Source organism: Drosophila mojavensis, unplaced genomic scaffold (genome assembly GCF_018153725.1).
Source record: "Drosophila mojavensis isolate 15081-1352.22 unplaced genomic scaffold, ASM1815372v1 contig_277, whole genome shotgun sequence".
Taxonomy (NCBI): Eukaryota; Metazoa; Arthropoda; class Insecta; order Diptera; family Drosophilidae; genus Drosophila; species Drosophila mojavensis.
The window spans coordinates 5,130,682-5,154,040 of NW_025318822.1; positions in this window are offsets into that span (position 1 = coordinate 5,130,682).

Below are 23,359 nucleotides of genomic sequence, written 5' to 3' on the forward strand. Positions count from 1 at the left end.
TGACACACACATACACACGTACACTTATATGCACACACACTCACACACATAGCATGAGGTAGGTAGCTGCCCCAACTCTGTGGCTAGTCAAGCTGTTAGCTGCGCTGTATGGCCATAACGAATTCATATTTTGATTTATTGAATAGAAATCGATTGGATTAATCTAAAGAAATTATATTGCGGCTGCCGTTGCGGCCGACGCGACGGCTTGTCTAAGAAAATTTGCCACGACCATGCCGCTTTCCTTTCTCTCACACTCCTTCACTCTCTCTCTCTCTCTCTTTTTTTCTCTGATGAACTCCCAGGAGCGGGTATTGAAATTAAAGAAAAACAGGCAGAAAACTGTTTGTGCCAAGCAATTAAATTTGGTATTTTATTATTATTTATTTATTTTTTAATTTTCAGCCAGAAACTTCCCAAACACGTTGAGGCAAATAAAATGGTAACAGGTTTGGTTAGATTGGCTCTGGGACCTCAGTAGATTTTGGTTAGGCTGTACGAATGGAAGACTCCAAATAAAAGCCATTAAAATAAGTTTAGCAGTATGCAGCTGAAGACAGCTCGTTACTAACTTGACAGTATGAGAGTTAACTGATTAAGCTGGAAAATTGCATGTATCAAAAAAATGGCATATATACATATATGTATATAGTTAAGTTGTTCACTAGTTTCAATTCAGCCAACAGTAGCCAACGGAACTGCTTAACTATCACTTTAAAAGTCAAATCTATGGCAATCTATAAGCCCAGCCCAAGCCTCGTGCTCCCAGCTGCACGTATTTCGTTCCCATGTCAAAGTAGACGGCAAAAAACCTTTAAACAAATCAAGCTGCGACCACACAAAACCCAACAACAGCAAACAGCAACAAACAACGTCAACAACTGACAAACATTTGAGCGAGCAGCAGAAAAAAAAAGAGAAAAAACTGAAAATAAAATCAGCCAACAAAAATGGCCAAAAAGCGACACAGACAAAAAACTTGTTGACACAAAGCTCTACACCCATTGTATCTGGGCTATATGGGCATGCCAGCTCGCTCTAGCGTGCACTCCCGCTGCCTCTCTCTCGCTCTTGCACTCTGTTGCTCGCTCTCGCTCTCGCACACAGCCAAGCGCTCACTTTGTGTCGGCACAATTTAAGTTTCAATGAGCGACTATTTGTTGCAATTTAAACTGAACGCGTTTATAAATTGACGTCGGAAACTGGCGTCGAGTGCTCATAGGAGGCCACCAATAGCCCCCCTCTGCCCTCTGTACCACCGCTGGGCAGGTAACACAGGGACGTCGTGAGCGGGGAACGATGAAGAGGCGGAGGGGAAGGGGCGGAGGGATAGGCCAAATCAACTGGCAGTAGGCAGCGACTGTGACAGCGACAGCGATGCTGCCAGCTGCGGACAGGCAAACATTTTGCACGCTGCGTTGTTGTTGTTACTGTTGTTATTGTTGTTACTGTAGAGATACCCTATAGCTGTGGCAATTAAGTGGGTATACTGATATGACACAGAATATCTACAAATACACATATTCCAAGCCAACGTTATAAATTTGCAAATATTTTTTATAAATATTATATTTTATATATATAATAAGAATAATTTCTATAATATTTAAAAAATATTATTAATAATAAGAATTTATATATATTTTATTAAGTTTGAAATTAGTAAACAATTTATGAAATATATGAACTCAAACATCAATATTATTTATAAAAAATTATTATTTTTTTTTATAATTAGATTATATGAAAATGTGAATATTAAAAGTCTGCTTACAGGGTATGTGCAGTCTGTACATCGTAAGTAGATCACTCTAACAAGCAATTGTTGTTGTTTTTCTGGTTTGTGTCCGAAAAAGCGACGTTTAAATAACATAAATTAATTTCGACTAGTTATAGTTATCTATAGTTATAGTTGTTTGGCTTTTGTGGTCGACTAATTTGTGCGGTTGGCAGTTTTAATTTACCAGTTGTATATTGTTCGTTAAAGGGAGAGTGCGGGGGAAGGCAGCGAATAAGTTAGTTTGTCAGCGAACTAATAAATTTTAAATGTGAACGAATTTTACGTTTTCTGGCCATAATTTTGGCCAAAATTGAAATTATGTTTTGTTGAATATTATTCTGTAGGAGTTGCTTCTATTTGTTGTTGTAATTCTTTTACGTTTCTGTATTAAATAATTAATCTACAATCAGCTAATTTAAAGCGTAAATGAAGAAGTTTCTGAGAGCCAAATTGTTGCGCTTGGGTTAATTTGTTCTCTGGGCAAGATCTATAGGGCCGCCAACAAAGTTATCCTTGGCGTTGCGAGAGACGAACAAAAGACTCGGAAACAAATTAAAAAGCCACGCAACTTAAGTTTTTTTCCATTTGTAAAACGTTGGTAACAATGGGCCGCTCCCCACAATCAACACCATCGAGTGGCGATCGCGTCGAGGCAGACGCATTGGCACCACGATTCACAAACAGTTAATGATGGATTTTACACTTGGCTAATAGTTTTTTGATACAAAATTTAACGCCAAAGCCAAATTACAATAGGCACTCACACTCACGCACCTCCGCCCTGGCCACACACAGCAGAAACTTAATTAGTTTTCAAAGTGCAGCCAACATCGAATATCAGAAAGAATGATAAATTGTTGCAAAGAGTCGGCTCACTCGCTCGCTGCTTGGCTGCTTCCAAGCTGTCTGGACCGATCTGTGTTTCTGTGCCGATATACATATATTGAGTTACGATGTCAGCGGCATAGATCATTAAAATTACAGAGTTTCCCAAGTTCCCAAGAAATGCCAGGCTGGCCGCAACAGCTGGTGCACTGTGGCATCCACATCAGAAAATAATAAAAAAAATAAATAAATAAAATAAAAGGAAAAAACTTTGTAATTTTTCAATAAGAAGAGTCCACCAAAACTAAATTAGCTGAACGCAGGGAACGAGAGCGCATGCAAATTTCACAGGAATCAAAAACGCGAAACGTACAAATAATAATAAAAATAATCAAGAAGAAGCAGCACAGCAGATAGGCTTATATATAGGTATACCAAGCCCAAAAAGTCGTTGCAGCCGCGTGTGACTTATGACTGAGGCGCAGACTGAACTCGAGCCGGGACTGGAGTTGTCTCTGAAGAGCTGGGATTGGGACTGCGACTGGACCTTAGCCTGAGCCAGTGCCTGTGCCAGGGTCTGCGCCTCGAACTGGCATCGTGTGTCTCGTTTCGTTTTGGCCCATGTGCAGACAGTTGCGAAATTATATTTGCGCAGCGTCATGCAGCACCATTGTGTTCAGGAATTGGCGTCCGAGCAGGGATCGAGCGAGCCAAGCGGACGACTCCGCGGCCGATTTGTCAGTGCAGACGAATAGTTTAACTGGCCCAAGTGCTTTGGCATACACTCAAAGAAAAGTATATACATATATAACTAAGATAAACCAGCAATGTATGCAAGTCGAAAGTTTCGTTTAAAATGGTTAGCCAAGGCTTTATATGGTTAACAAACTGGGGAAACGATGAATACAGTTTAGTCTAAGAGACTCTAGGCTCTACGATGCATACAGCTTTTCTCTGAGTGCATTTGGATTTGCAGGTTGCTCGCGGACACTGTGAGAGGCTGCCCTAGTCCCTTGGCCAGGCTACATCATCGTCATCGTGCTATTCAAACAAATGATTTACAAAATGTTAAATGAATTATGCATTCTGCATATGCGACTGGGCCATTTCGTGCCATTTTTCATATTAGCTCCAAGTGCAGAACCTGTGCCAGCGACTCCAGCATCAGCCTCAACTCCAGCTCGAATACGGACTCCGACTCCAGCTTTGGTGTTGGCTTTAATAAATTGGCGTGGGGTGCGCCTGCAGCAATTGTTGTTGTTGCTAGTGTTGTTGTTGTTGTTCGCATTGACCATTGTGGCTAAGCGTTGGGAATTCTATGCTGAGTCGAGCAATGTCAATGCCTAAGCAAATATAGCAATGCTTTAGCCGCAGACCTTTAATAATCAAGTCATATAAATTGAGTGCATTTTTCATAATAAATGAAGGGAATTGTCTAAATTATGCTGATCAGCAAACTGGATACATCGATGGCAGAGTGCGTGTGGGTTTCCAAGGAGACTTTCGCACGTGGTAAACAGCATAGATCAGGCAGGATGATGATTACAGCATTTCAAAAGTTGTCAAGACAGAGAAAATGGGAAAAGTAAGAGGCGTGACATGATGATATATTACATTAGAACTCAATCAAAAATTTGCCGATTACAAAAAGAGTTCTCGCTCGTAGCATTTAGGATTTCCCTTTAAAGTTAACCAAAATTACTCTAGTAATAAGAAAGAAATCATCTTTCTCCCTCTCTTTTTCTCCCTCTATCTTTATCTTTAAGAAGTTATCGCACTCTCTCTTAAATTATAAACATATCGAGTAGCACATCATTATAAAATCTAGGCAAGGAACACAATCAAAATCGGGTAGCGAGTCAATGTCCAAGTGTCTTCATTAAGCAGGTAAAATATGTTGATGTGCCTTAAAACAATATTTGCTCACTTTTGGTCCAAACATCTCTGTTTAGTTAGCAATTAAAGCGGCTCGATGGGTGTGGTTGTGTGGGGTATGGGCAGGGGCGGGCAATGCTTCTGCAGCACTTGCAACAAGTGCAACACCCCCAGAGCCCGAACATAATGTCTATGCTGGCTGTCAGGTCTGATGTTGTAAACAACAGGCGCAGCATATTTAGTATGTGTGAAGAAAATGAATGTGCAACATGAGGCAAGCGGCAGCAATCGAGCCTCGAGACTAACAGTAGCCAGGGATAGAGCCGACCAGCTAATTATGTTGAAAGAGTAGCAACTGCAGCACATTCGCTTCTCTGATGCTCTGCAAATATTGAGAAGCTAATGGAGAAGAGAGAGTATTAAAACTAAATTTAATAGACATCAAAGCTAAACTCATTTATTAATGCTTCTCTCATCTCTTAGGGTATATCAAAACTAGAGACGAGCAATTTTCCATGTCTGCATTCGGGTAGTTCACCCACTAGTCGTCCCTTTATAGAGCACAACTGGGCTGAGCATACTCAACTAGAGCAGTCTTACGGGCTCTCTATCCACGCCGAGCACTTGAGCCTTCAGCAAGACCCTTGGCCTGCACTAAAACTGATTTATACGCTATGCAGGGCCAGACTTGAAGGCGACTGCGATTGCGGCTGCATCTTTGCCTGCTGAAAGTTTCAAGTATTCAGACATTGTCGACAACGGCAAAAAGGCAAAAGGTAAACTATGCATAAATATCAAAGAACATTGCATTGTTTTTGCGTGCGCGCAATAAAACCAATTATAATATAAACTAAACTTTAAGTTAACATATAAAATATAAGTAGTACGTCCCATGTAAATTAATGTGTGTGTGTGTGTTTGTTAAACTGATCATTGAACGTTGGGCGGGACTAGCTTGAGCTGTTCGTGCAACTGCTGATTGAACTGTTGCATCAGATCCTCCTGCTTATCCAGGCGCTGCGTCGTATTGAACTTTGTCTCCGAATTATATAGCATGCCCACCTTTGTGGCTATATCCTCCTCCAGCTCTGGACTGTGCTCGACGCTCTCCTTGTAGTAGTTGGTGCAAGTGCGCAGTGCATGCTCAGCGAGGCGTGCCACATGCTTCTTATAGGTCAGAGCCGGAGGATCATTATCGTTGTGAGCTAGATCCATGACGACATCCTCCTCTGGCTCGGTGCGCCGATGGAACCGTACGCTGGGCACATAGTTGCAAATGCTGTAGGCGCTGCTGTTCGCTGTGCTGCTGCTATTTCCACTGTTGCCGGTTGGCAGCGAATGGCAGCTACTGCTGTTGGAGCTACTTCCGCCCTTTTTCTCCTTGCCCTTGCCATGTTTGGGCACTTTTTGCAGTGCCTCATCCCGTTTGCATATTTTCACTGACTTTGTACTGTTCTTGGCCGAGTCGTTCAGCTCATCATCGCTGGGATATTGAACTCCTTTCTCCTCGCTGGCAATGCTGGTCTGGGAGCGCTCTTTCGGCAGTTGCTCACTCTTCATTTTTCTGCCCCGCGATCGAGCTCTGCGATCGCCAGGTTTATTATAGCCAATCCTCTCAAGTCGAACGGTCCTCTCATAACTATCGCTGTGATCGCTGTAGATAACTTGTATGGGGCTGCTCGCACGATCGCGATATTTTTTTGTCACATTTGGCATGGAGAGTGCGCTGCTAATCAGAGAAGTGTTTGCACTCGTATTCTGGCTGCTTAAATAATAATCATCGCCGCTGTCGTTTTCATATGCCAAAGAGCCATCATTAGTCTCAGTGGAACATACATGCATATCGCTAGTGGATCGTTCAGTGGGCCATGTCGAGTTCATTGCGGAATGCAGCGATTTCTGACTATTGATCGATGCACTCTCTGATTTATTGAGTCTGTGGCCGTGTCGACGGGACTTGCGTATGTCACACGATTCAGAGCGCTCAGTTTCATTACGCTTATCAGCATTGAGCTGATTAAAATCCTTTAGCATCAAAAACTTACGCCGTTCAATGCGCGGTGGGAACAACCATGCCAATTGAGCCAGCCATTTCAATTTCTCATCTTTGGTAAAGCTCTTCTGGCTTTGCTGTTCCACTTCACTCGATGAATTATGGTTACTATTTGACTTATGCTGAGAGCTGTATGCTTGGGACTCGCTTTCTTCGTGACTCATGGAGGAATCTAAGGAATTATCATGCATTTCCTCGACCCGATCAGCATCGCTTGTATATGCACTATTTCCCAAATGCTGCTCTTCTATAGCTTCGAATGAAATATTTGATGTGTTTTCTTCATATTGTTTACTCTTTTCATTTTTACTAACAACGCTTTTTGCAGAATTTAGGGAAGTATTGCTCATAGTTTCCTCGGCTTGATTAAAGCTTTCATTATATTCACTTCTCTGGGATATAATCTCTTTAGTAGATTCTAGGGAATAGGTCGAACTATTTGCTTCATTTTGCTCCCAAATGTTGCTCTTCCCAAAGCTGGGCTCGTTATCAGTCTCGTTAATAACATAATCAACAGAGCTATTTTCCTTAAATTGCTTCTTATAAACAGCATTTACTTTGGTATCCGACTTCCGGGACTTACGCTCTGGAGAAAGTTTTATGGAGCTTTGTACCTTGTTTGTACTTGTATTTACGTTTTTGCTCTTACTGCCAGATTGCTTTAAATCTAAGCATTCTTCAGACTTCTTTGGGCTTGAATTCATTTGATTGCCGCTTTCAGTTCGAGCAGAGGAACCAGCTTTAGTTGGAGTTTTCTGTAAGGGTTCCGAAGAACGTATATAAATTTCACAATGTTCAAATTGCAGCACCTTGGATTTTCCAACTTCATTCTCGGTTAACTTTGAACAGTTTTGTAGAGACTGTGAACGAGGCTTCTCACTGCCCACAGCATGGCTTTCGGATTTGATGCTATTTCGTTCGCGAGTAGAGCCTTTAAATTCCGAGCGGCTTGAGTGGCTCTCGACAGGTTCATGATACTCTGATTGAACATTTTTCATCTCAGCTACGTATTCAACAAAATTTTTTGTGTAGCCTGAGCGTAAGGCCTGCTTAAAGCTATCAATCATGTCCAGCTCTTCTGGCATTAAGTATTTGCACTCATCCTCGGTAAAATAATGATCATTCGTTGATGATTGACAGTATTCCGATTCCTTATCGGTTTCATTTGAGGTCTCTGTAGTGCTTTCACCGTCTTTACGGAGCTCGCCTAGGTTATGCACCCATCGGGCTGTACGTTCTCTGGATTTGGATCTGAAAAAGTCTTCGCTTTGATTTGTTTCCTTATGAGTAATTATTCGATAGATCTGCTCGGCTTTTTTCTGACGGGCTCGTGACTCCTCGCAAATTTCGCTATAGATTTGACTGAAAGTTTTCGACTCATCACTCGAGGTTTGCGTAACCTGACTTAATTCTGTGTCTGATTGTTCCTTTCGTGACGAGTTCTGTTTTTCATGTCCTTGCCCCTCATTCTTTTTCGTGCTTGACTCTTTGGATTTTGAGATTTCGGCTTTTCCACGATTGGTCAATGAAGTTTCATCGCTAAAGGTTTCTGGATCAATTTTGCGTACGAAATTTCTTATGGCTATATTATGCGGGATATTATGATTATAGGCCGCATCCTGCTCTGCAATAACCTGTTTAACATAAACATCCGCACGTTTCTTGCATTTCTTATATAGACTAGCATTGCTGCCATCAGACATGTTTATGTTGGATGCAAACTTTTGATGATCATGCTGGCGAATCGTCTCCCTTTTCTGATCATATAACTCTCGATCCCATTCAACTATTTCACTGCTTGAGTTGAAACTTACATCTTGTGACACGGAAAACACATTTGGCTTAGAATTGGTTTTGTTTTCGAGACGCCGCTGCTGACGGCGATTTGATGATATATTTTGAGACATGGAATGGTCTTCTGAATTCCGGGAAGTAGCACAAGTCCGATTTACAAAACAAAAACTTTTTCGAGTAGAAAAGCGAGTCCAATATCAACTAGCTTCGAGCTAGGTTCAATGTGTTCTGTGTGTTTGATTGTGTGCTAGTGTTCTACATGGCGTAATGATTTCTACTTGACATAAATAACACTGAAGCTGTGTTATCACATGGCTTACTAAACACAAGCACACACATTTCATCACAATAATGACCTTTGCTTTCAGCACAATCATCAATTTGTGTTCAGGCTTATGCCACACACCAAACACCCACACACATACACACTCACACAGAGAACAACTGCAACAACTTGGCAGCCAAAAGGGAGCCAAACAACTAGCCATGTGCTAGGCCACAAAACATAATACCAAATACAGCAATCAATTAGCTGCAGCAACAGGAAAACTTTATAGGAAAAAAAAACTTGCAAGCTAAAAATAATTTTGGAAGAAATTTTTTTTTAGCTAGTCGAAACCTGAATGCTCTAAGACTGAAAGTTAGATATGTATAAATAAGAGACCATTTTTGTGTATTACTTATAAGTATAACTAATGGAAACTCTTGAATGGTGAATGGCATATAGAAATAGAATATAATATATTAATTTAATTTAATTAATTTAATAATATAATAATAATTTGATATGATATCCTAGCTATATAGAGCTGATTCAGTTTGAATCTCTTGAAGTGATCTTTGCAGATGATATGTGTAAAGGGAGTCTAGAATATAATAATATACATATATGAATAGCAAATAGCAACTAGCAACTATAGATGTACAGTCCGAGGGATAAAAAGTCATTAAAACATTGTACTAAATAATTATTTTGATAAGAGCAATAACATTTTTCATGGCATCAATGATACCCTAACAATTTACGAAATGTAAAGTGCCCCCAAAACTTGAAGTTGCCCACACAGCGCGCCCGAGAGTGCAGCCAGTACAATGGAGGCGGGGCTTGGGGGCGTTAGTTTTGAGGTGATGCTGCTGGCAACTAAAGGCCGATCCGTTAGCAAGGGCCATTAGTGTCACTTAGCAGCTAATTATGCAGCGCTTGTGAATTACTTTTTAATTTGTTGCTGCGCGTGCACCAAAAATAAATAAAGAAACGCAACGGCAAGAGGAGCTGCCCCAAGAGCAGTGGCCGGGCTACAACTACTACAAAACTCAAGTGGCAAAAATGTTCGAGTGGATCCCCGACAAAAGTTTTTGGACCGCGGCAGCCAGCTTGGCTGCTGCTGCTGTTGCTGCTGATTTCTGATGCTGCCTGCCGGTCTGTTCTCTACTTGGACTTGACTCCTTCTGTTGTTCTTTGCCATGGCACGTGCTGTGGGCGTTCACTTTAATTTAGCTGCCTACCGTAGGGCACCCGAGGGCACACTGTGCGCCTCGCCTGCTCTGGCCAAAAACAGACGAACGTCTGCCTCGCTGGCCAAATGGGCGTGGGCTTTGCATATAGAAATTATGTTGTTAGCAGGAGCCGCAGATGGAGTGGCTTTTGAGACAGGTTTTTAGTAAGTAGTTGAAAGGAAGTTTAAGAAGAAGAAATTAAGAGATCTATGTTGAATCGAAAGCTTCTTGAATTTCGAAAATAAAAGTGAAAAGAATAAGAAATTACAAGTTAAGTTAAGTTAAGAAGAATAAAGTATAACTATATAATTTCATATTCATTCACTTAAATAAAATGCGCTGCAATATATCTTATGCTTAAGCTTTAGTATTTGTTTATTGCCTTATCCTAATTAACTTTATTTCGCTGATATTTCCAATTAGCTTATCGCTTATTTCAGTTGGGGCCTTTGTATCGCCCGGTTTTGCCGTTTGATCTTCACGCCTTCAGTTGGCACGCTTCGAGCTGTGCAATTCTCTGTTCCAAGTGTTAATTAGACAAAGCTAATTAAAAATTTTACGCACACACAAGGCTCAGCGCCGGGCAGCCTTCCCGGCAAACCCGCCTCAATCAGACAGCAGCGTCTCGACCAAAAAAGCCTTGCTGCAATCGAGCGGACTGAGGAGCACTCCAAATGCGGCGCAAGATACATTTATTAAATTCGCTCAGTCGGCTCGATTGGAGCCCGAGCAGCATAAATCGTTCGACTGACATGCGACAAAACGTGCAGGTTACATTTGTTGCGGTGCGATTGAAGGAGCGACCAGAGACGAGCAGCGATCAGCGATCGTCGAACGACGAACGACGAACGACGATCGACGACGGGCTGATGGGTAATTAAAAATTGATCACGTTTAACAAAATGCTACTGAAACAATATATCACAGTGCCCCGGGGGCAGGCACCAGCTGCAAGGGGGCAGGGCGAGGGCAACTGGACGCAATGTTGACAAAGTCACAACGACGATCACAGATTGAAGATTGAACATATCGATCGCTTTGGCTGCCACATTAAAGTCAAAGCTACAGGTTACAGATTTCTCTCTCTCTCTCTCTCTCTGTCACTTTGCCTTCCTCTCCCGCCCTCTCTCTCACTCTTTCCCTCTGGTCATTGTTGCTTTTTTTTTTTTTTTTTTTTTTTTTTTTTTTTTCGCTGTCAGTCCATCAATAATTCATTGCGACTGAGTGATCTATTCAAGCAACGATCGCCAAGCAACTGCAGCACTGGATCGCGAGAAAAAAGATATTCCGCTTGTCAGCCGCGGCACAAGTGTTTTTTATATTCCTCTTCACATTATGCCAAAACAAAATTGTGCCATAAATATAATAATGATAAGTAAGGGGGGCAAAAAAGGAGAGTTGAGACAGTAGAGACAGCTACAATGGACGCTGTTCCGCTCATTATTATTAGCCGAGTTGAAGAACCCTTCAGAACGGGTGTTGGTTTTTCACAATGCACTTCGGAGCTGACAAAAGGAATGCGAATGCGAATGCGAATGCGATGGGTCCTTCTTTGATTGAAAATTGCCGCTGCAATTTTTGACAGCACTTCAGATGCGTTATTAATGCGTGCAATGCGGTAGGCCAAATCAATTTTCCACTCCATCTCTCTCTCCCTCTCTAGCTCCCTCTCTCTGTGCGTATCTCTGCCCTCTGAATGAGTTTAGCTAATGGACTGCAATCGACTTGGCCCAGTCCAAGCTTTAACCCTTGACATGCCGATTGGAAAAACATTGCGAGGTGTTGACAAAACATAAAGTTCGTGTGAATGCCAACACGTTGTGACAATTGTTTGACAACAACAACAACAACAATAACAACAGAAACAGAAGAACTATGAAAAGGTCCTCAGCCCAAAGACAGCATCATGACTCTCCTCCCACCAGCCACAGCTCTCTGAGCTCTGCTCCCAGCAAACTCGCCTCGCAATCATCGATAACATTTTCGCAGTTGTTGTTGCCGTTGTAAAACGTGCAGGCCGCGCGCGAACATTCGAAATATGCAAATGCCACAAGGAGAGCAACAACAATTGCAAGCAACCCAAGGCAAAGCAAATGCGACATAACGACAATTCGTTACGCTAATCAATTGAAATTGTTTGATTTTATTTATTTTTTATTCACTTTAAATTAAATATACATTATTCTGCGAGTAATATATTTATTTTTTTACAATTTTATTTTTTTGTACAATAAAAAATACATTTTAATTTTATAGATATTTACTGCAGTTGCGCAAAAATAAGAAATGAGAAAATATTGAATAAGAAACATAATTTTTTTATAAAAAAAAAATAAATAAACAAATAAATATATATTAATAATACAACTTCTCTAAGAGCTTTGTAGAATTTCTAAATGTAAAAAGTAATTAAAATATTCCATTAAAAATAAAGTATATAAAGTAAAGTAAATTTTGGCCAAAATTATTAAAAATATTTAAATTTAATTCGTTTAACTTTGCTTGGAAATATAAATAATTGAAATGATTTTTTTTCATTTTAATTTAACTATAAAGAAGGAATTTTAAGATATTCAAGAGCTAGTTTTGCTTAGAAGTTTTTATCTATCTATTCATTTTATTTATTTGTTTTTTTTTTTTTTCAGAACAATTTGATATTTCCGATTTCAGCTCATTCATTGAATTCAAAGACTATGACAAATTCAAACTTTTTATAGTTAGGGTATGCATAACAATTGTCTACTGCAATCATCATCATCATCGCTGTTGACGTCGACTGCAGCGTCGCTGTGGCTGTGGCTGTCGCTGCGACTGCGACTGTGGCTGTGGCTGTGGCCGATGCTGTAGCTGCCTTATCGCTTGGGGCATTCAAAATGTTTGTATATAGCAGTCATTGCATATTTGTTGTTGGCTTTTTGAAATTCCGCGAAAATTCACTTTTGGGCCATAGACCGCCAAATTGAAGCTGGCTAATCATATTGACAAGCGCGACAAATCTTCAACAACTGACAGACATTTCGGTTTCGCTCTTTTGGCAGCCACTTGTTAAGCAATTAGTCATCGCTCGCTGGAAACGAAGTGGGTATATAAATATATATAGTAAAAAAAGATAAAATACAGACGTATGGCTTAGCTAATTGAAATGGCAAATAAACTGTAGGATTCGCCTTAGCTGAATCTAAATACAGAGTTTAGCTCGACTTTAGCCAGAAATAGAAAACTTTGCGCGTGATTTTTGGAATGTACCTTTAGATCTTCATCTATTCATAATATTGCTGTTAGCATCGTAGCCTGGCAATGTTTGCATATTGGCTTGCTTTGAGCTTCCCAGCTCACATATCCTCTGTGCTCGCAAATTTGGAATACCTTTGCTCTGTTTTGTGTCCGTTTCGGCTACTCCCCCGCTTGTTTCTGAAGCTCTGCTGTTGTTCAGCTCGAGCTTGTTTGCTGCAAAGAGGAACAACACCAAAGCAAAGCAGTGCTAAAGTTGGGCAGAGCCAGAGACGCCAAGACCGAGGCAAAGCGAAGCAAGGCATATTGATATCGTGCATATTGATCTTGTTTGGCGATAAGTGTGGAGTCTATACTCGTACTCGTATATAAAAATATTTGCTACGTTTGGCTTAAAGCCACTTCCATGGAAGTTGCTCGCATAAAAACCTAAAAAAAAAAAAAAAAAACTCAAGGAAAAACAGAGAAAAAGGAGCAAAAACAAAGCGCAATTCGACGGCTGCAGCAACTGGCATTAGACTTCAGCGATTTGGCCAGTAGTTGGAACGTTTTGGGGCTAAAATGCCCATGCGCTGCGGCATCGCAGTTGAACCCGGGGTTGCGCCAATGGGCAAGCAGCGAGCCAGGCAAACCAGGCGGCCAGGCGACCAGGCAACTATGTCTGGTTTTTTGGGGGCACATGTGGCCCAACACCAGGAACAAACAGGCTCAGCTACAGCAACGGCTACAGCTACAGCTACGGCTATAGCTATGGCATTCTCACACGACCCAAAGCTCTGGTCAGCTGGCCGTTGGGCTTGCGTTTGGGGCCACAAAACTGCGGTCTAGGCAGACCGCAACTATAAATTTCATAATGGCCAAAGGGGTAAACGGCTGCGGCTGCTGCTGCTGCTGCTCTTGCTTCGGCTGATACGGCTCCTCATGAAGGTCTTTGCATTTCTGCGAATTAATATTCGTGTGATTTTTTATCGGTTTTTGATTTCTGCTAAATATATATTCGCCTCACTGTGCGCGCACGCCAGACCTTAGAAAAAAGTCAAAGTGTCAGCCATAATTGTTATGATTGAGTGCGAGCAGGCAAAGCAGCTTTCTCTATGTCCCTCTCCTCCTTTCCCTCAGCCCCTCTTTGCGATTCTCAAGCAAGTGATATTCAGCAGCAATTGTATATACAGTTAATTTGACTTATGTTAGTTGCCAAGCATGAGAGAATTAGTAGAATGAATCATTCTATAAATTATAATCCATGACCATGAACATTATCATCTTTCTCGGTAGCTGATACAACAATTACCATTGTATTACCCAACCAATTAGCTGTTAGGCAAGCCCCAAGGGCAAGCATGTGGCTCAAAGTCGTTAAACGGACTCAACTTTAACCTTTTTAATGAGCCGCACTCGGCTGTAAGTTGAGTGTAACAAACAGGCAGAGCAAACTGGCAGAGCTCGCATAAAATCATAAAATCTGCTCACATGAAATTAGCTCTGGCCATAAAAAGAAGCCCAACATAAAATGCCAAACAAGAGCGCCAATGTAATTATGCAAAACAAACATTTCAATATGGCCGAGCAGAGAGAGAGAGAGAGAGTAGGAGAGAGCGAGAGGGAAAGACAGAGAGCGAGAGAGAGCGAGGGGGTGGCCCTTAGTGGAATTAACTTATTAATTCTACGAGCCAGAATTTCAATTTTTGCGATTGGCCTTTTTTCAATGGATCTCTCGAGTTTTTATAGCCCAGCCGCAGCGCTCGCAATGTTTATGTTATTAATTTCTGAGCTGACGTCGCACACGGCGTATGTGGAATGTCTCCAAGAACAAAGATAGAGAATATGAGAGCGAAAGAGAGCGGCCGAGGCCTTGCCGCAGCTCGCCAAGGACTGACCACAAAAACAGCAGCGCGTAATTTAATATTTCGTGGCGCCAGCAGAACTATAAAAAAAATCAATGCAGGCTCCAGCTACAGCTCCAACTCCAGCTCCAACTTCAGCTTCAGCTTCAGCATCAGCTTCTACTTCAGCTTGAGCTCCAAAATGAAATGACTTAAGCTGCGCCATTCATTATGACAACACGACGTTGGTTGGTGCCTTTTCTGGCTGGCTGCTGCCGGCAGGCCAGACAGAGCCGGGGCTTGGGGCTTGAGGGGGTAGTAGATTGGTAGATTGGTCGCATTGCTTGCAGATTTGCTGCTGCTTCATCTTCATCATCTTTTGGGGGCAGCAAGGAGCAGCAGGTCCAGCGTTCCTCTTTCCAGGCGCTGGCGCAGTAAAAATGTCTGCGCCAAACACAAATTTTGTGTTGAGATTGCGATCATTTCACTGATATCGTCGCGTCGCATTCAGGCGTGTGCGCAGGCGCAAGCAAACTTTAGCAGCAGCAGCAGCAGCAACAACAACAGCAACAACAACAACAGCAACAACAACAAGCTGAACAACGCGTGACGCAAAAATACCAAACATAACATTTGACTGTTAGTTGTTGCTGTTGTCGTTGTTGTTATTGTTGTTGCTTTGGCTGCTGTTGAATGTGGCATGTGGCCCTTTCTTGTCACAGCCAAATACACTGCAAGAAATTCGCTACATGAAAATTAGTTTAAAAATCGAGCTTTCCATTTAACAATAGTTCAACAAACTGAACAAATTCCTATCAAGTCCTAATCAGTCTGTAAATAATACTTCAAAACTTTCAACTAGAGCTCATATAAAAAGCGAAGAGTCAGGATTTGTTAATGCCCTTCTTTGCAATTCTCAAAAACCATTATAGACTTAAAAGGAAACCTGTATAAAAATTATTATATAATATATGCTTATATATATATATCATAAATTATATATATATATATATATAAACAAACTACGCCTTTCTATGCACTTCTCAAATAACTTATTACTCAGAATTAACTTGTTGCCAACTCCTCATGACTCATCCGCAAACCTCTTCAAATGCTAATGTAATTAATTTCCATATACGATCTCCTTTTTGATGTACTTTTTTTTTCTTTAGAGTTTTATTCAATTTATCAACAATCGTCGGAGCTGTCAAAAGTTTGGTCAGTGCACAAATTCGCGCATCAAAGCTGCGTCAGCTCTTTGCATTATGTTCAATGAATGATATTTTATGCCTTAGTTGCAAATCTGTGGGTTTGCTTTTTGTTTTTATTCCAAGCTCTGTTCTGCTTTTTTTTCACTTCTCGTTTACCTCAACGCCCGGTTTCCATAAGGTACGAGTAATATGTATAAAAATTGTGAACATGTGGGAACTGTTTTATTTTTTTTTCGATTTTGCGCTGGTTTATTTTTATTTGGAGTTTTATATGCTGGTTGCTGCTTTGGTCATTGGACAACATCGACGACTGCGATTCGGACTCGGACTGGGATTGGAGTTGGAGTTGGAGTTGGAGCTGGAGCTGGAGTTGGTGTTGTTATGTCGTACTCATTTCATTTTTGATTTATGCAGCGAACCCTTTCTAAATAATAAATAAAATATGAAATATGTCGACTTTTTGTTGTTTCTGTTGTTGTTGCTGCTGCTGCTGCTGCTGCTGCCTGAAGGAACAGATCTTGAGTTCCAGGTTAGGCCGTAGCTCCTTCAGCGTGGATTGAATCTGGTGTCGTTTTGTTAAATGTCCATCAAAATCAGTTTTGTGTCTCAACAAAGCTTAAAATGTGTACATCAAATGCTCTCTGGCCTCATAAATTATATTTTTACTCAGAGAATTGCACAAACTGCCTGAAATTGAAAGTTCCCTTTGGCTGACAAGGAGAGACTGACAAGTGAGTTTTCGATTCGAGCTTGAGATTCTGGCTTGTTTGTGGTGCTCTTTTGAGACTTCTGCTTCTCTCCTTTGTTATTATTTTTTTCGGGGGTTCGCTAAAACGCTGCAGTGGACGCTGGCGCTAGTTGGCTGTCAAATTAGTAACCAGCTTCACGGTCAGTGTTTAAGCATTCCATCCTGCTGAGCAGCATGAGAAATAAACGTTCTTGATCCTTGACAAAGATATCTTTAGTGTTTCATGCGAAAGTTAGTGAGGAATATGGAGAGAACCAATTGCTGGAAATATTTATGTAAAGTTGGATTTGCAAAATGTCTCCAATGAGAAAGTACAGATCTCTCATAATTCTACTGTATTTTTCTGGCCCTTTCAGTCAAGTACTACAACTAGCAATTACTAACTATTTTACTATAATCTATCTAAACCCATCTAGTTAATCCCGTATAACATTTAATTTATTACCTAAAGGCTACATAGTTCTAGGACTTTCCATAGATTATATCCTCTCAAGTTTATAAAGCAAGCTTCGCTCTGAGTTACTTAGCGAGCTTTGCTCACTTCCCCATTCCCTTTCTCTCTTCCTCTTCGTAATTACCATTACATAAATCAAAAGTATGTTTAAGCGTTAAATGAAAAAAAAAAAGTGAAAAGTGAGAAATGTAAATGTTAAAGCAACCGGATAAGCATAAAAATAGGCATTCAAATAAATAGACTAAACCGGATTTGCAGCAAACGTGCGCGCGGTCGTCTGCACCCACAACAAATACACACAAGGATAACAACCCCAATGGGTACACACACAGAAGCACACACCTCGATATCCGCTGGTACGACACACACACAAACGCATATGACGCACTTCCTAGCAAGGAGCGACTGCAAGTGAAGTCTGCGAGCCTGAAGACCCAGCATTATCCTTTCACACGCAGCCCTATTGTTGGGGGTTGTTGTTCCTGCTCGGAAAAAGTCAATTAAAAAAGTTAAATAAATCATAAACTTGGCAGATGATTTGATTGCGGCATGCGCACCAATCCTCGCCGAGGCAACAATGTAACCCCGCACAGGTCCAGTGGGTGGCAACGGGCATTGGCTGTGTTTGTTTGCTTGAGGCTTTTAGAGTTGTTGGCTCCGGTGCAAAAATTCTTCCGTATTTACTTTTGGGCTGCTGCTGCTGTTGTTATTGTTGTTGCTGTTGCGGCTGCGGTTGCCTGCCAAGGCTTTGCTTCCTGTGCGTCGAGGGTGTGGGCTGAGGGGGCATGTCCTGGGCGGACATCCGCCAGCTTCGGCTGCTGCTGCTGGTTGTTGTCGTTGTCGTTGACTTTGGCAATCATAACTGTAACTGCTTGCTGCCAAAATTTATGAAGTGTGCCGCCGTCGACGATGACTTTGCCACGTGTCCTGACGACCCCTGTACCGGCACCTCCCCTCCCAGCCCCAGCCAGCCAGTCGATAACTGCATTTGAGTTCTGGGCGTTCGCGTTCACATATTTCTCGTTCATTATTAAAATTTCTGTTGCTTCTTTGCGAGTGATTTGCTTTGATTTTGATCTGCCGCGGCCCTAACTGACATTTATCATATTGCGGCAAATGAATTTTAATGAAATATAGTATTCTTTTTCGCCCCTGCGCCCTCTCGTTGTTTATAATTTATGTTGGCAGCAACATTTGTCGCATTCTCTGTGACATTTTGCAGCTCTTCGTTTTCCATTTGCTTTCTTTTTGGCAGACGTCTTTAAGTTGTTCGCACCCACATCCGTTTCCGTCCTCTGGGGCTGTACTGGCTTTACTGAAATAATGGAGCAGGCCAAAGAAAACCGTTCTAAGCTCCCCATTCGTTGCCTCCTCTCTCTCTTTGCCCCTATCTAGCCGTCTCTCTCGGACGTCGGCCATTGCGCCAAGTTTCCTTACTGCGCCAATACGTTTCCGTTTTCCTGTCTGCACTGACATTTGCAGCATGTTCCTTGTCATTATGTTTTTTCTTCCCTCTAATACCCTCTGTCTAACAAATCCTTCTAAAAGGCAGCTCGATAGAACTTGGGAAACATGCTTGATAGAGCAAGCATGTTGTTTTCTACGCATAAGCAATATTTTTCTTAAAATATCTGCATTATCCTTACAATGAAAATCCTTATATATTATTACCATTATCTTTCAGCTATCTTTATCGCTCACATCTCTACAGGGTATCTAATAGTCGCTCCGCACTTATTGCCTCTCAGTCGCACTGATTTAATGACAACGAATGAAAAATTTATTATCCGTAAACTTTTCCAGTGCTTAAGGGTCGCAATTGCTGAAATTGGCAACGATATCATCTTTTGCAATGATTAGCCTGAACAGGAGCCCAGTTCAACCCTCGTTCTAGGTTTCTTCTGTTACTGTCACTGTCATAACTGTGTGGGCGTTGTCCTGCGTCCGTCATCCTGATGCTTGTCCCTTTGTCTGCTAGCCCATAATCATGTTGTCATTAGCACATGTTCTCCAGAGAGCAGAGCCCTACGCCAAGTTAACAGCCCCTGGAACTGCGGGCTACTCAAATTACACACCCACGCATACGCACACAGATATACGCTCCCAAAGTTGCAGTTGAAAGTTGCATTGATATGCGGTACTGACATGATACGCCCTCCAAGCACTCACATCTGATTCGGACTGTGGCCCATGAGTCTGAATAATTCCTTAAGCTGTGGAGCGAGTATTAAGGAAAGTGAGATTGAAATAATTTATTAAATTTAAAATAATTATACATATATCTTAATATATTAAAAGCTTCTTCCCTATATATATTATCTATTAAAGTTAACGGTTCCCTTAGTAAACTTTCTCTTGGGTACTTTCATTCTTATCCTGAAAATTATCCGTGCTCTTAACTAGATTTAATGATCACTGCGCTGGGCTTAATGAACTTTAGTGCTTTAAGGTCTGCTCTCGTATATCCAGCTGCCCGTTTAAGAGGTGTTGTCCACAGCAGGCCCATTAAAATTTCAATAGCTCAGCTTTATACGCGACGCTCCCTCTCAATTCCCTCGGACCTCAGCGCCAATCGTGGCGTTCTTGTCTTGTCAATATTGAACAATTCATGCGCATTGCGTAAACATCCGTTAAAACTTTATTTTATGGCCGCCATTTTACGAACGTTTGGTGTAAATACATTTCCGCCGGGCACTGGCCACTGGACCCCAGACCAGAAGCTACGGCCCAGACTCTCAAAGTGGAAAAACCATAGTGAAGAGATGGGACTCAGGCACAGGAAGCGCAAAAATGGCGACGCCGCAGATGACAAAAGAGCATTGGGTGCCGTTGAGAAGCGCGAAGAGCTGAACGGGCTGTGGATGCAGAAGCAGAGGAGACCGGGCATAAATTATGCACTGCAAAAAAAAAAGAAAGAAATAAATAAAAACGACGAGACACACTATAAAAATTGGCAAAAAATTGTGTACGCAATCAGAAGCACGAAATGGCAGAAGAGAACAAAAAATATACAACACAAACAAAAAATTTTATTAACGAAGCTCAAAATGCACTTACCGAAGACAGAAAAAGAATGAGAAAGAGAGAAGAAAAAGTTAAGGGAAAGGACAGAGAGATAACAAAAAGGAATCTGAGAGAGAGAGATAGTTTGAGGAAGTCAGATCAAAGATAAAGTTTCAGAGAGAGATCTAATTTAAGAGAGAGAGAGGATAGAGAGAGAGAGAGAGAGATCAAATTTTTGGTACTGGGGTGTAGTTTGAGAGAGAAAGACAGAGAGAGAAATATTCAGATTAGAAGTGAAAATAAGAGCGCTTGTGGACTAAAAAAATGACTAAAGAAATTAAAAATCTGAAAAAGAAAAGTCTTGAAAAAAACATTCAGTAAACCAAAGTTTAAAAGATAGATACATTTAATATGCCGTTTTCTATAAAATTTAAACATTTCAATAACATTAAAAAAAAAAAAAAATTTAAAATAAGAAACTTTTAAGCTTAACAAAGAAAAAAGTATTTAAGATGTTGTTCAATATATTATTCTTAACAAAAGTCGTTTAGAGTCGCTTAGAATTATAGAAATAAATAAAAAAGCTTAAATTAATTTCATCCATATAAAAACTATCGAAATGAATGAGTTAGTTAATATAGAATCATCTGTTTCAAGAGTATAAATATCGAACGAAGTGAAATAAATGACAAAAGTTTTTGCAGATTGTTGTCAAGCAATAAGAAAGTAAAAAAGTAATTTAAAGAGAGAGACACAAGCAGCAAGAGAGAGGGGAAGAGGGTGAAAGAGAGTAGAAGAGCAATGATGGGGGCTAAATAGAAAAGCTGACAATTTTAATGAAAATTCTTCAGCGTGTGTCTTTCCAAGGAAAAACATACATAGCAGGGAGCCTATATATAGAGAGACGGATAGAGAGAGCTAGAGAGAGAGAGAGAGAGAGACAGAGCAAGTTAGGCAAAACAAGCTCTGACGCGTTTTCCTGACAAGCATATGACCCAATTATGCGCAATCATCAGCAACAACAGTAAGAACGTCTTGCCGGAATCATAACAGCGCGCACAAACAACTTTTGTATCTTTGTATCTTATGGATGCGACGCACAAAAGCAAATGTCAGTTACACAAAACACGCGCCGCCAACGCTGATGTCGCCGTCGCCGTCGACGCCGACGCCGAATAGTTTCTATGGTGCCCCCCCGCAATATTCCAATTTCAATTTCAATGCGCCTGACAGCGCCAGTCCAGGACGAAGGACGAAACTTGAAGATGCCAGCCAGCCCAGCTGCCCTGCGTATCTGTGAGATACAAATCAGCGACGACGATGACGATGATGATGATGATGACGACAATCAGCGCCAAACAAATGAGTTAATGTGGCTTGCCAAATTTGCTAGCCATTGTGCGCCCAGGCTGGATCTCTTAGCCAGCTTTTGTCCTAGCAAGTGGCCACAATTGAATAAATGAATGCACTCAAATACGAGCTGCGCGCGTGTGTGTGTATGTATGTGTGTGTGTGTAGCTAGGTCAGGTGAATGCGTTCATTATTATGCTGTTTGTTCAATTTGGCCATCTTTTTGTCGCCTGCAATTTGCGCTCTTTGTTGAACACAAACTCGCTCTTCCCTCTCACTCACTCTCTCTCTCACTCTCTAAATTTCTGCCTCTTAGTCGCATGCAAATAATTGCTTTATGCGCTTGTTCTGGCCAACATTGTAATGGGGCCAGAAACCGACTCTTGACATCTGCAATCAGCAGCTAATGAGCTTTCCACAACATTTGCTTTCACATGGCTGACGTTAGTGGCTTTAACTAATTGAACGATAATTGACCCGAAATTTGCCAAGTTCCTGATACAGCTTTTGCTATTCCAGTTTAAAGAGGAGATATTGAATTCTATCTAATATTATAAATATATATATTTATTCACTCCAGTACTTTATTATAATCAAGTTTTTCTCTGTATTAGAGAAAGATTAACGTTTGCCCAATACGCATTCATTGTAGCTCCATTTAAACCGCCAAACCTCTGGCAAATTGTAAGAAAGTACATATATTTGAATTATAATATATATTCCGTTTCCATTTCCATTTAAAATTCCCGCATTCGAGCTGTACAAAGCCGATAAAGCCATCCGTAAGACAGTTATCTCTTTGAAATGAATATAGGTAAAGCTCCCACGTTCCAGTAAATGTTGGGAGCCAAATCAACAATTACACGACAAATTAAATTGTGCCCAAGAGCACTTGACACTCGCTAGGCCAGCCAGTTCGAGAATCCGACATGGAAGGAAAAGAGCACTTGGCCCCTTCTTGGCTCTCTCATTAGGCATTCACGACGCGTAGACGAACAAAGCCAGAGATAAAGGTGGCCCGAGCGCTGAAGCCCAAAATAGAAAAAAGAGGCGACCCAAACTCAAACACAAAGTCAAACACAAAGTCAAAAGACAGTTTCTAAACAAAACAATTTACGTATAAATTAATTTACTTTCATTAATTAGTTAGGGTATTAGATGATATCATGGGGTGACAGTGTAGAAAATTGGAATGTAAAAGTTGGCAAAGTGAAATTAACATAGAATTCAACTAACTGAAAAGAAATGGGAGAAAATTACTTATATACAATATATACGTATATATACTATGTATGTATGTACTCTTAGAGAATGTATTATTTGCATCGCAAATTAAATTGCCAAACAAAAGTGAAACTCTTTAACAAAGTTTCCCTCCAAATGGAAATTGAGCTGCCAATTAGATTTACTTGCGTGTTGGCTGAAGCTCGAGCTATTTATAAAATATTTTCAAGTTTATACATTCAAAAATTCATAAAGATCTCCAAAATATATTTAAAATATTTTTTAAAAATTTCTTTTTACCCTACCCTAGACCCTTTGGGACGCGTATTCTGTTTGAATATTATAAAATTTTGATATGTGTAGTCTATAAAAAAAAATGTTTGCTTTTGTCAATTTCATAGTTTTGAAAATCTATTGTATTGAAAAATAGGCGATAAAAATTTGTAGCGCATGCGCCACAGCCAAAAAAAAAAAAAAAAAAGGTTGAGAAG